This window comes from Aphelocoma coerulescens, chromosome 3, assembly GCF_041296385.1.
Source record: "Aphelocoma coerulescens isolate FSJ_1873_10779 chromosome 3, UR_Acoe_1.0, whole genome shotgun sequence".
Lineage (NCBI taxonomy): Eukaryota > Metazoa > Chordata > Aves > Passeriformes > Corvidae > Aphelocoma > Aphelocoma coerulescens.
Window position 1 is genome coordinate 23,421,713 of NC_091016.1, and position 13,911 is coordinate 23,435,623.

The window sequence follows — 13,911 nt, forward strand, 5'->3', positions numbered from 1 at the left end:
TGAGTTAGAAAACATTTCTCATATGATTCTGTTGTGCAAACCGATCTGTCCCAGGAAGTCTGACAGCAGTGAAGGCTTTTCCTAGACAAAAACCTACATGGACTGAACCAAGTGTAAAACAGGACCTGTTGGAAAACTTAATGTATAATCACATTAGACATGTATATTTTTGTGGACATTTTACTTAAAATGTTGTTACTATACAGATATTTTCTTGAAACTTATCCCTTTATTAAATTATTTTTCTACTGGAGTTGATTTTTTAAAATTTATTTTCTTTTCTATGATTATTATTGGCCCTTTCATTGAAAACACCCTTGTCAGTGAGTGTTGCCCAGGCAGCAAAACCTCTTGGACTGTGACTGCTCCTGGAGCTAAGGAGAAGGTGGCTGGACAGAGAAGGTGCCATTTGCTGGTTGGGAGCCTTTGTGCTTTGGGAAAGAAGGAGGTCTCTTAGCAAAGCTGCTCTGCTTCTTCCCTCCCAGCTTTCCTTGTGTGTGGGCCCAGCCTCTTCCAGCTGTTCTCCATGAGCTGCAGGTGCTCCTTGTTTGGTAGGAGGGAGGAGATTAGAAAACCCTTCTTGCCAGAGGGCCAAAAGCAGCAGCAGCAGGGCTGAGGGCTGGCTGAAAAGTTGGTCCTTGCAGCCTGTTTGTGGCCAGAAACACTGTGTGATAGTGCTGATGCTCTGCTGGGGAAATGGGTTATTCACCAAAGGGAGCATGCAAGCTGCCTACCTGGAACCCAGCGTGAAGGGAAAGAGGACTTGATTCAAAGTTGGTCTTTCATGTTACTGCTTTTCTTGTTCCTGTCGAGCATCTTGAGAGGGAGGAAGGTTGTGCTGCACCAACACAACTCAGCATCCTCTCTGGTTCAGCCTTGGCTGCCACAGGCTGAGTGCATTAGGATGAAGTTTGCAGCCACGTGAGTACTGGTGTTTAATTCTTACTTGAGCCAATGAGTCGCTCCTGCAGCCTTGAGTGAGTTACTGACAGCAGAGGATCTGATGTGTTTGCCTCAGTCAGGCTCAGCAATTTGGCTGCTGCTGCTCCATGCATGGATGTGGAGCTGGAGTTTCTGCTGCAGGAACCCTGTCAGCCTGTGCTTGTCACTGAGGAACAATGCTTGATTTTATTCTCCAGTGTGATGGTCTTGGAAATTATGGGGCAGAGCAGTGCAAGGCTGTGAGTGAGTGGAGTTTGCTGTGTGTTTGTTGATGGTGGAGATGAGATGATCAAACCCCTCCTTTGTGCACACCATTCCTTGGAGACACCCCCTGGGAGGGGACCTCTGGAGGGTTATGTCTCATGGAAGGCAATGCTGGGAAAGCCTGGGAATTGCTTCACCAGGGAGCAGGTTGGAGGGAAATGCTGGTTTTTATTAAGGCAGAATTTACTGAAGCTAGTAAATGATCACTTAGCATCTTTATGCTAGGAGCAGGAGAGATTCAGTGAGGGTTTGAGGAGTCCTGCCTGTGTGCACCTTTTGCATCCTTTTCTGCTCCCCAGTATGATGCACAGTACGTGCCTGCATGGCAGTAAAAAGCCCCTGCCTGAGAACTCCCTCCTCCTAGCCAGAAAAAAAAAAAAAATCTGCCCTCACTTCTGGGTGGGAGCAAGGCTGAAGGGATGGGGGCCAGAATTGTGATGGGGTTTAAAAAGGTGTTGTTATTCCTGTGGCACAGGAACACCAGAAAGGTTCTTTATGACTTTAAGGACAGAATTGAGGCTTGATCACCCATCTCCTGCTCTTACTGCTGGCTGTAAAAACCCCCTCAGCCACTCCAAGATGAGGCATGGTTAAAAAAATGGGAAAATCACTCAGTAGCCTTTTATTCACACATGGGTGGCAGTGAGATCAGGACCTGCTTTTTCCTGCTTGGCATCAGCATTGTGCTTCTGTGTGAGGTGTGTGAAAATAGGCACAGTCCTGTAAAATTGATTGCCTCATAATTCATTTTCCATTTCTCCCCTGAGTTCTTGTTTCTGACAATATCACCCAGGTCCTGTGAGTGGGTCCCTGAGGTCCACCTTGCAAAGCAAGGCAGGCAGCATGTTGGGAGCAAGTGCTGCTTCTGGTTGGGAATTTGCTTTCTCTTTACAAGTGGTGATGCAGCAGTGTGTGAGACCTGCTCTAAAGCTCTATTAAAGCTAGAACTGTTTGATTCATCCATCGTGCAAGCTATCCTGACTTTAGGGTTGGACTTCCAGAGCCAAGAGATTGTTTAACTTTCCATGCTAAGCAGCTCATACACTTTTTTCTTCTTGGTCACACTGGGGATAACTGAATCCCCCTTCTTGTTTTGGCAGATGATTTTCTGAGGCTTCCTATGGCTTTACCTTTCACAGATGTGGCAGCATCCTTTGGGAAAAGACAGATGGAAGGTCCCTCCCCTACCCTCTTGACAGATACAGACTCGGAGTGTTTTGAGCCGAAGCAGTCATGTGGGAAGTGCAGTGGTGCCTTCTGGTCACAAGATCTGCCAGGGACTCCTTGCCGGGAGGTGTGTTCAAAAGCACAGGCAGGAGCTGACGAGACTGAGCCACAAGGGGTGTGGGAAAAGGCAGATGGGGGGAGTGTTTTGGCCTCCAGTCCTGTTTAGCCATGGTGAAGCTGGCTCCCGGCATGTGTACTACCAGCAGCAGGAAGGCCTCTGGGAACTGAAGATGCTGATTCAGTAGGGAGAACAAAAAAGCCTCTGGGAACTGAAGATGCTGATTCAGTAGGGAGGACAAAAATAAAGCCTGCTATCTCTTGGCTGAGCGAAGGAGGGAATCAAAGAGAGATGATAATAAGTAGTTGAGGGCTGACTGATTAGCAGGTATCTGCTTTCCTGTGGCCTCTTTGTCTGCCATTCCTGTAGGTACCACAGAGGAGTTACTGATGAGCAGGTTCCAAGTGGTTTGAGGCAGCCTGAGATCAGTAGCTGATAATCAGAGCCATTTGTTTTCCCAGTGAGCGTGCAGCTGCTGGAAACAAAGTTCAGGTCCTGCTGTGTTCCCAGGAGTGATCCTGGGTGCTGCCAGCCCCCATCATCCTCCCACTGCTGGGTGCAGTATTAATCTCTCTGCTCAGTCCAGTGCTCATTTTGCTTAGGGTTCCTTTCCTCTGCTGTCTCTCCTCCTTCTGTTAGGCTCTTGTCCCAGTGGAGCATGAGCTGGAAGAGTTTTCTTGTCATGCTTTAGCTGTCTTCTGCATCTTTTCCAGTCTTGTCATTCCTCTGGGTGGAGGAAAGCAACTTAAAGTTAGTAATTTTTAAGGCATATTGCAGCAGGATGAATGTTTCCAATGACCCTGATGGGCTCCTGGTTTGATTTGGTTGTTATCAGGCAGCAAATCTTCTTGGGAGCCCAGAGCCCAAGATGTCCTACAGCAATTCCAGCTTGCAGCTAGTTCCTTGCTATAAACAAAGGGCACTGTTGGGGTGGCAAAACTGCGTATTTCAGTCACCTGCTGAGCATCTCTAGTTGGTGCTACCCGGGTGGGGAAGCCTGTCAGGTGAGCTGTGAGCTGGAGAGAGGAAAAGTAGCAGAACTTACCAAGGAGCAGCCACAAATCCTACTGCTCACTCAGTGACTGAACTGCCCTGCTCTTGGCATCTTTATGGAGTCAGTATCCTGCGATATGTAGAGATGCATTCCCTGGCCTTGGAAGATATCTGAGGTCCTGTTGAATTTGGCTGGATCCAGTCTGGCTTAAACCCTGCCCCGTGAGATGCCCATCTGTTCAGTGTCTTCCTGGGCTGTGCCCAGGAATTTGTCAGACTGAGCAGAGAGCCTGTGAGCTCCTGCTTCAGGGCTGGGTTCATTTCAGTGGCAAGGAAAAATGACCTAAAGGTTTATTCCTGAGGATAAGGATGGCTGTATCTTGGAGGTGAAGAGTTCAGCACAGTACAGAAACTCTTGAAAAAACCTTCATTTGAATCAGAGAGTAAAATTAAAAATGTAACAAATTATTTCTGTTAGATAAATCGCTAAACCAGAGGTTAAATATAATTTGACTCGTATGCCTTGTCTTCACACTTTTGTACCTTAGTTTCTTTGATTGTCTATATATAAGAAGTGACATTGGAGAGCATGGGTTTATCCTGAAGATTTATTTGTCATGGAGAGATGAAGGAGCTGTCTGGCACTTGCGAGTTTCATATCAAGTTGCGCTTCTGGCAGACCGCAGTGGAGCAGTGAAAGAAGATCACATTGTAGAGCAGCACAGTAAGTTGCTATAAGGATGGGCAGAGGTTTGTCTGGGATGCAGGGACTCTGGATAGAGGGCTGCTGGGTTGTAGGATCTCTCTCTGGTCCACGACACATGAAGGTACAAAATGTCTAGTCAGAGGGTTGGCAGCAGCTTCAATGAGGGCACATTCAGGTTGGTTGTTAAAATCCAGTGGGGTGATGGAAAAGGAGGCTGGTGTGAAAAACGGAGATACTGGCAGCTGGCTGAGGAGCTGTTTGTGTTTTCAGAGGTCTGAACAAGGTCTGGCAGCTCTGAACCAAGCTTTGCCCTGCTAGCATCCATTTGGAAGCTCTTTTCAAGGCATCCAGCTTTGATGCAGTGTTGTGCCTCTGCCTCCATGCTTTGCTCTGTCTTGTAACCCTTCAACACCTGGGACCGAACTTTTGCAGTTACTGACAGCAGCTGGTAGGGACTGGTTTCCAGTGTGAGGCAAGCAGGTGCTGAGGGGCACACTGATGGTTTATGCTTCTTCTCCAAACCCTCCTCAGTTTTCAGCTGTGCTCCCTGAGTGGTGAGGGCTGTGGTGACCATGGGGCCAGGGTGTGGAGTCCAGCTGTTGACCTGCTGGAGTGCTATCTATGGGGAAACTCCTCTGTGCTGGGGTCTGTGACAGCACCTGGGAGGAAAACTCTGGTGCCCTGGGTGAGCTGCTCCTTCCAGCTGACTTGGCTGAACTCTCATGTGTGTAGCAACAGTAACAATCTTAGAAAGTTTGAAGAGTCCAGTTCCTACTCTGAATTTTGAAGTATGAGGATTTGATGGACAGTCACAAATATGTAACCTTTGTCAGGGAATCTAGGCAGATAAAAAGTTTACAGCTCTGTGGGATGTGTATGAAAACACAGTATGTTGCATTTAAGAGAGGATTCGGTTTATTTGGAAGTCCTCTCTGCCTCAAAGTATCACCCACACTTGTAAATAACAACATGGAAGCAGGAGGCAAGACATCGTCCTTTAGACAGGTGTTGTCTCTCACATTCTGCAGCTGGGGTGGATGAGAGTGATGTCTATGGTCACAGGCCAGAGTGAGAAACAGAGCCCAGGAGGTGGAATTCCTCTTCCTTGACTAATGTCACAACGCCATTTCTTAAACCTTCATCTGGTTGCTGATAAATGTGGTGATCAGCTACAGCTTCAGACACTGAGGGCCTTCTCCTTGCAGCTGGAGCAAATTAGGTGCTCATTGTGTCCAGCTTTCCTGTGAGCACTGAAAATGCCAGAGCGATTTTAGCTGCCACAAAGTGACACGGAAGGTTTGTTAGTGCCATCACCCAAACCCCTTTCTCTGCTGTATGAGCATTAGCAAGTGGTCCTCCACACCTTAGCTCCAGGGGCAGAGCAACATGTACATATGGCTGTTCTCCTATATTTAACAAAGCCGTGATCACATGCAGATATAGAAGGGGCTGATAAGTGCTCAGCAGAGAAATGGCACCAAAATAGTTGTAGTGTTGTTTCTAATTGCAACGGGTGAGCAGCCTGGCTCATTAATCCTCCCTATCAGCAGCACATAGCCTGTCTGCACCAGAATAGCCCTGATCTCAGCAAACCTGCATCCAGCCCTGGCCTTCTGTTTTCGACGTATTTGGAAAAGACCAGCTTCCAGCACAGCCCCAAAGGGACTTCCACTTGGCTGGGCTGGCCATCCACAGCAGAGATGACCCAGGGTGTGAGGGGTTCTGCGGCGTTTCAGGAGGCTGCCAGGGTGCACACACATGTCTGTGCAACCCTGACCTTAGGCTGAGCAAGAGTGCTGCTTTGGCAGGTGCTGCAGTGCAGACACTCAGAGAATCATGGAATTGTTAAGGTTGGAAAAGTCCTCTAAGACCGAGTCTGACCATCAACCACCGCTGGCGAGGGATGAACCATTGCACCGGCATCTCCCATGGCTGAGAGGGTGGTGGGGCTGCTGCCTGTGCAGCAAAAGCACCTGTGTGGTGGGAGCTGCTCTCCCCCACCCCACTGAACAGATCTGGCATGGCTTTACACTGTCTCAGCCTCTGCTTTAGAGCCAGGGGATGCAATTCAGAGAGCACTCTTGGGCAAAGGGCCCATGCTATTGTGTTTCTCCCTTCTCTTTTCCCCCTTTCCTGTTGGACAACTGCACAAAGCTCTCCCAGGGGCTTTAATGAGTGCTGTTGACAAGCCAGGTTTGTGTTTTCTTGCTGTCCTCAGTGACTTCAGTCTAAGCCGTTCTTGTAGAAATTTTCTCCAGAGAGATGTGTGAGCTCCTCTTGAAAACTGCACCTGAGTCTTTAGCAGCGCTCACTGCTGTTGCAATCATCCTGAAATCCTCGTGGTAGGAGCCTGGAGTCAGGAACTACACACAGCAGAAAGGGAAATCTGGGGTGTGACAGTGGCTCAGGAAACGTTACTGCATCAGGATGCAGAGCTCTGCCCACCCAGCGTGGCAGGAGGGAGGAAGGTCATGCAGAGCTGGGCAAGCACAGGTGTGATGGCACCACTGCTTTGGCTGCTAAATGGGGATTTAGTCTTCTGCAGCCGTGTGGTGTGCAGGTCACCAAGTGTTATGCAGGCAGGAGGTTTGCTCTGGGGACAGGCTCATTATGCCTGTTGAAGGCTAGGAGCTTTTTCCTCATCCTTTTTCTTCATTTTAACTGTGCCTGTTGTGTTGGCTGTGAAGGCTGCAGAGTGGGCAGCATGCTACAGCCCACTGCTGAGGTGGGAATGGGTCAGCTGAGTGCTGGCAGCTGCCTGGAGCCGCTTGGTTGGTGCCAGCCCATCTCGAGGTGGGCACCTGCAGAGCTGAGCCCTTCTCCACTCACCACCTTGCAAAGAGCATCTTGCAAGCTGTCCAGCCCAGGGTATGCTCAACCTCATGCCCTCCCAGCTGAATTCCTGGGGTGGCTGGGCTGGATGTGGCTGGAAAAACCATTGGGGAATTGAGTAAATAAACTCTTGCTACCTTTGTCCCCCTTTTGCTGGGATGACCACACATTGAACATGATGAAGCAGAGGAACCATGGCTCAGTGCAATCTGTCAGAGTAAAGGTCATGTATGGGGAAACTGGGCAAAAGGATTTCTGGATCATCCTAACATCCCAAGGAAGTTTAGTATTTTTGCTTCTTCAGCCTCTCCTGTTCTACGTTTCTGTCTGCCAGGTGCCTCCAGCAGCATTCCAGGCACGTGGTGTACACCCACAGAATAAAGATGGTTTGCCTACTGAAATTCTCCTTTGTGTTTCAGCTGGAAACAGTGTTTCTCTTTGCTTCCTTTTTCACCCTTAGGGTGAAAAAAAAAAACAAACCAGGCTTTTAATGATTGAAGGGTGAAAAAGATATAACCACCTTGCTGAAAAGTAAGGGAGATGTTGAGAAGCAAAGGATGGCATGTACAGGGAAAATTGGGCACAGAAGTGAGAGTCCCCCCTCACGTGGATTTGAGGGACAATGACAGGTCTCTGCCAAGTGCTGGGGATTTGGGATTTTGCAGTTCATAGCAGGACCTCTTGACCGGGCATAGAAATGGGTCCTGGGAGCTGGGTTGGAGCAAACCCCACTCCTTTTGCTTCACCCATTTGTTTATGATGTTGGCCTGATTCAGAAAGATGGAAAGAGTGACCAGATAGACAGGGAGGTTCTGTGTGGCCAAAAGTCCACCTTAGTCCCTGCTCTGGGCTCTGGGGACAGCTGGGCTGAGATCAGACACCCACAGAAGGCGGTGGAGTCATTGTGTGCCCATCCAAGGGTCTGAGAACCTGTCGGATCCCTAGCTTCCCAGGGTGGGCCTGGGGCCAGCTGCCTGAAAGCTGGTTGGGTCCAATTGGCATCCTAATGCTGGGAGACAAGGCTGGATGCCCAGATATCGGCAGCTTTTCCCACCTGAGGTCCTTCTTGTCTTCCCTGCAGCCCTTTTGCCATAAAGGTTAAATTCTGCTTCCTCAGGGAGGGTGCTTGAGCACTTTGTCATCACCCTACTGGCTCTGTCTCACTGTGCCTTCCTTGCACTTATCATGAGAAGGCTCAGCTTTCGGCTCCTCATAATTTGTCTGAACCTGAGCTATTTGAGGCTAAAATTTTCCATGCTGGGTAGGTGCCAAGGCTGAGCACCCCTTTATGAACATCTGAAGCTCATTTAATCTATTTCCATTGTACTTGTAGGTAGTTCTCTTTTAACTTGAACTGGTGAGAATGCTTGGAATAAGATGTTTTGATTTTATTCATGAGGAAGATTAAAATAATTTAAATTTCATTAGGAAAACTATTAATTTCATTAACAGCAAGACATTGCATAGAATGCATAATTCTCCTAAGGCTTTTGTTTAGAAAACAATTGAAAGGAAACCTTTTGATAAGTTCAGAGTGTGTCACTTTGACCTTTTTAGTGATGAAGCTGCTCAATTGCTCGCCCCAAAAAAGGGCTTCATCTTCTGAATGCACATCAAAAATGAAATGAAATTGTTGGTCGAAAGAAGTGCTTTGACTTTCCTCAAAACATTTTGGTCATCTGTGAAGGAACCATCTCTTAAATGGCTCGATGTAGGTAGTTTTTGAAAAGATTGTGTTTCTTCCGAAAAGGAATGTCAATATTTCCCGGTGGATAATAATCCCAAATAGTAAATGTGAGAGAGAGGGGAGCTTTGTCTGCCTGACTTGGTTGTTTCACAGTCTTTGAAGCCCCCTGAGGGTGTGGAGGTGCCTCGCCAGGGGCTTGTGTGGGTCACCAGCAGGAGCACCGGAGCACAGCCCCTGCCTCCACTGCCCACGTCACGAGTGCTGACATCCTGAAATGTGGCTGCTGCTCTTCCAGCGGAATCCAAGATGTCACTTGTGGTTGGAACCCAATAGAAGTGTCCAGCCTGGCCATGGTGGGAGGGAAAACACAACAAGGGGCTCCTGTGTTGGGTTGGTATTGTCTTCAGGCGATTCGTCCCACAGCATGGACTCTGCAGTCGTACTACTGCTAAACCAGACTTCATGGGGCTGTGGGTGGGAAAGGAAAAGGGGAAAATCCTGTGTCAAGTGGTGGACAGCACTTGCAAGACTGCTATGCCCTGCCTGGAGGATGTTGGCAATGTATTTTTTCTACCAGGTCTCTCTGGTGGCAAAAGACTCAAATCTCTGAATTGGGTCTTAATGTGTAGGCAAAACTCTCTTTACAGAAAATAACGATGTATTTTCATGCTCATGAGAGATCTTAAAAATAATATTGACTTACAGAGGCTCCCCAGAGTTTCAGGATTTCCCAAACTACTACTTCAGTCTCTTTATTCTGCCAGACTGTGAGGGAAGTGAAGCTTCCCTTTTAGATGACGGTTTCTAACAACAAACTCTATGCAGGTATTGCTCTTCTTCCTTCCTAACGCTTGTCTGATCCCCTCTGGGGGAGCACTTAGACTGGAAGCACTCAGCTGTCTTTGCTGGGAAAATCCTTCACTTGATACCCTGAAAGTGCAAGAGAAGGGCTTATGGGAGTTTTGTGTTTGTAGTCTTGACAAGTGAACTGCTCATTTACTGTTGAGCTGAGACATGTTTGGAGCTGGACATTCAGGGTTGGATATCCCTGTGAGGGTCCAGCCCAGCTGGGGGGCCTGGACACTGTCCACTCCAAGCCAATATCAAGAGCAAAGCACGGAGCCAGTGGTGCTGCTGTGGTTGTAGCAATGCTGTGCTCACAGTCTGAGGGATGTGAGCTCCTGACACACGTTCTGAGCTGGGGCTGCCCTCCAGGCAGGGTAGTGGTTACAGCTGGGGCTGGTCTCCCTGGCCTGGGAATCTCAACTTGCACTTATGTCAGGGAAGGGTTTCTTGTTTCTGCTCCTCTTTCTGGGCAGAAGGGCATTTATGTGCTAAAGTGTGGCCTTAATTCTCACCCTCAGCATTCCCTCTGTAGGATGAGGGAAGGGAATTACATCTCAGGGCTCAGTTCTGCTTGCAGAAAATGTGGATGGAAGAAGATAGTTTGGAAGTCGTTCAGGATAAGCTGTGGCCTAAGGAGCAAATCATGGAACCACAGATTTGGGTTGGAAGGGATGTTAAAGATCATCTATTTCCACTCCTGCTTTGGTGCTTCTCTGGATGCACCCTGAAAACACTTGATGTGCTGCATGTGGTGTCAGGGTGGGAATGCTTGTTGTTAGAGCAGGGACATTCAGAGATGCAGCAAAGGGGTTTAACTATTCCCTAGGGATGGTTGGTGCTGAATTAAAGGAGGCTTGGTGTTTAACATAGTCGAGAAGGGAAGAAAGCAACACGTGGAAGGTGGTTTCTCTGTGATAAAGGAGAACAAGCAGTAAAAGCTGGTAGAAAGACCCACAATACACTGTGAGAAAATCAGCCCAAAACGCGCCGGAAAGAACAAAATGGCAAAATGGTTCATAATTATGGTAAGACCATTACCCTGTGGAGAACCTGACATCAAAGGTTGAGTTAGAAGCAAGAAAATTATGCCTCAAAGGGCTTTTAATATTTTGGTAATTCAGAGATATATATTATTTAGTTGGTAATTTACCTCTTACTTCTTATAAAAGCATCAGCACCTTTCTTGCAGGACAGGTATCAAGGACATTGGTTACATTTCATACAGATAATTCCACCAATGAGGTAAAAGGTGTAATTTTAAACAACTTTTCAGCAACTTTTCTTTATTAAAATGAAAACTTCAGAATTTTGTGCCTTGTATGCACAGTTTCAGTTCTTCATGGACAATACCAGGGTTGACTCCTCTAAATTATTTTGTAGAGGTTTGTAGCATTTTTTGAAAGTTGCTAGCAAAATTTTTACAGACCTGTGAGCACAGCATTTAAACAATCTAATTTACCCAAAAGCATCCTTGCAATTAGCAGTTTGAGCAAATTTTTAAAGATAAACCCACTTTGAAATGTCATATTTTCCTTTTTACTGCCTTGGCACTGAAGTCCCCAAAGTTTCTGAGCTTCTGCAAAGTGAAACCCTCTCAAATGGCTGAACTCAAAAGTCCTGTGGATGCTGCCTGAAGCTGAAGCTATCAAGGACCTGGAAGTTTTGATTCTTTTCACACACCTTGTTCCTCTTGCTCCTCTCCCCAGGTTCTCTGTTCTTTAAATGGAAACTCTGAGATAAGAATCTTTCCCTTTTCCCTTTTTCCTTTTCCCCTTCTCCTCCCCTCCGTATTATGTTTTAACCACTTGATTATCCTGTTCCAGGCAGGATGCAGTATTTCTCAGAAAAGGTGGTCCTTTTTTTCTTCCTTATCAGCCCCACTTTAACCCAGAAAATAAATCAGTGAAAGTTCAGATTCCAATCTAGTTATCAAAATCACAGTGTTGGAGTTATTACAAAATATATCTGCCTCTCTGTACCCATGCTTTCAAAATTACTCACTAACATTGGCAGTTCGAGCCAAAATCTGTGTGTCTGTTTGAAAATAGCTACTTATAAATCCAAGTTTTAAGCCTTACCATGTTTAGCACCAGCTTTTTATCACTTGCTTTTAGTCCCTGACTCCATGGATGGTGGTGACCCTCAGTCATGCCCACAATTTGACCCACCTCAATCCACTGACAGTGTATTTTTCCCACTACTGGAAGTTCATCCTGTTGATTTTGCACTTGCTTGGCTTTCTTCCTCCATCATCTTTTCCTTACCTGATCCTGAGGTTGGATGCCACAGAAATAATCCTCCACAAACACTTAGCCAGCCTGTTTTCTGTCCTCCTAACCACAGACTAGCTGGATGATTGACTAATTTTATTTCAGGCTTATTCAGTAAGCCTTTAAAGGATTTCTTTTCGAATGCAAATAAGGGGATAATTATTCAATGTAATTATTTTATTAACATACTTTGCAGCATTTTTTACCTTAACTGTTTTGAGGTTTTCATATACTTACTGCACTACAGTCCTGATGGCAATGCTGGGTTTTGAAATTCCAAAGAATAAATTAACTTCTAATCAGAAAGAAGTAAACCTTATGCCTGACTTCTAAGCTACTCTGACCTGACAAATTCATTTTCTGAAGCACCTTGTTCCTGTGCTCTCCTCCCTCCCTAATGGACAGCATGGTCTTTAAGTTTCTCCTTGAGAAACTGATTTGGTGTTGAGTTGGGGTGTTAACTCTGGATCTCCTGCTGACCATGTGGCCCAGCAGAAGGGTGGCAGGGTAAGTCCATCTCTATTGTCAGATCACTTCTCAGATCCAGTTCAGCTAGGTAGTTTCCCAAAACTGAGAGATACCTGTGGCATATGAGAAATATGCCAGCAGTGAATGGATTTCAGCACCACTAAAGCCCAGCTGGAGGCTGGAACTTGCAGTCCTCTACTCAAATATGCTTTTTCCTTTTTTTAATGTGTAAGAAATTTAATGATTGGCAGCTCAGTCTTCACAGTTTCAATTTAAAGGCACTGCTGTTCTTGGTCTGTATGCATGGGCAGGGAAACTGAGCTACTGCCAGCCTGAAGGAAGTTCTTTAGCAGCAACACTCTTGCAGTGATCACTTGCAGTCTATGAGTATTCCATAAAAATAACAAACAAATATGCTGCCAGAATCTACAGAAGCCTTTTCATAAATCCTGAAGCAAACTGGGGCAATAGTAATTGCTGCCAGGCAGGACTGAATAGTGCTTCTCAGTGGCATAAAATTTGGGGTGAGAAAAGCTGAATTAAATACCTCAAAAGAAGCAAATTGAAGACATTTAAAGAGTGAGTAGCTTTCTGGATAATAAGCAGAACCATGATCCTCTCTCCTCATCTGTCCCTTGTTGATAACAAAGCAGGGACTTGGTTATGGGATCATAGGTTATGGCTGAGATTGCTCAAGAAATAACATTTTCTAACTGATTGGAAAGAGAGGAAGTGGACAGTTGTGAATGGAAATTCCCATCAGAGGAAATGATGGGTGGATAGAATTGTTATGCAGAGCTTACAAAGTGACTCGGAAACAGCCTTGAGTCTGGGACATCCGTACCTTGCCCGAAAATGTCTGCACCGGATACTGTGATCCATGTTCTAGTTCATCCTAACATAATGTTGGGTCTTCCCAAGAGATCCTGACATTCCCCATGCTTTGCCTCGCAAAGGGGGGTGCTCAGTGAAGATGAGATGCTGTTTTATGCACATATGAAGTGTCAATGCTGAGTTACCAAAGCCTGTGTCACCATGTCCTCAGCCTGTTGTCCCCTGCCAGGTTTGAGGACATTCCTGACTTGAACCTCGGTAACACCAGAACGGTGAGATGTGGCTCCTGTGCTGCCTCTGCTCTCAGGGGGCTGTGTTCCCCAGGCCTACAGACCAGGAGCCCCAAAGGCAGACAGCAATCCAGCCTTTTGTTAGAAATGTGGTATGAACTTGGAGTAAAGATGAAATTAAATGGGAATTAAAATGCTTAAAACACTGGAGGTGACGTAAAACTAAATAGTCATCGAATGGTGTGAGGTACAGTCTCATCATAAGCCCATGTCTTATCTAATTAGATGTAATAGGATCAGAATATAACAATATCAGTAAATTACAATAATTGCAGGAAAGTGTGAATCATAGCACAGCTAAAGCTCATGAAACTTGGTGTCAGTTTTCATGCATTCATTGCTGGAAGTGGCTAAAGCAGCAGCTGTGGTGAAACACTCCTGACAGAGAAGGATGGGTGACTTTCATGGGGCTGGGTTTGGGGTTTTGGTTATACACCAGTTCCCTGATTCCAGAAAACAGGGAGCTGGTTTCCTCGGGAGGGTCTCCAAACTGA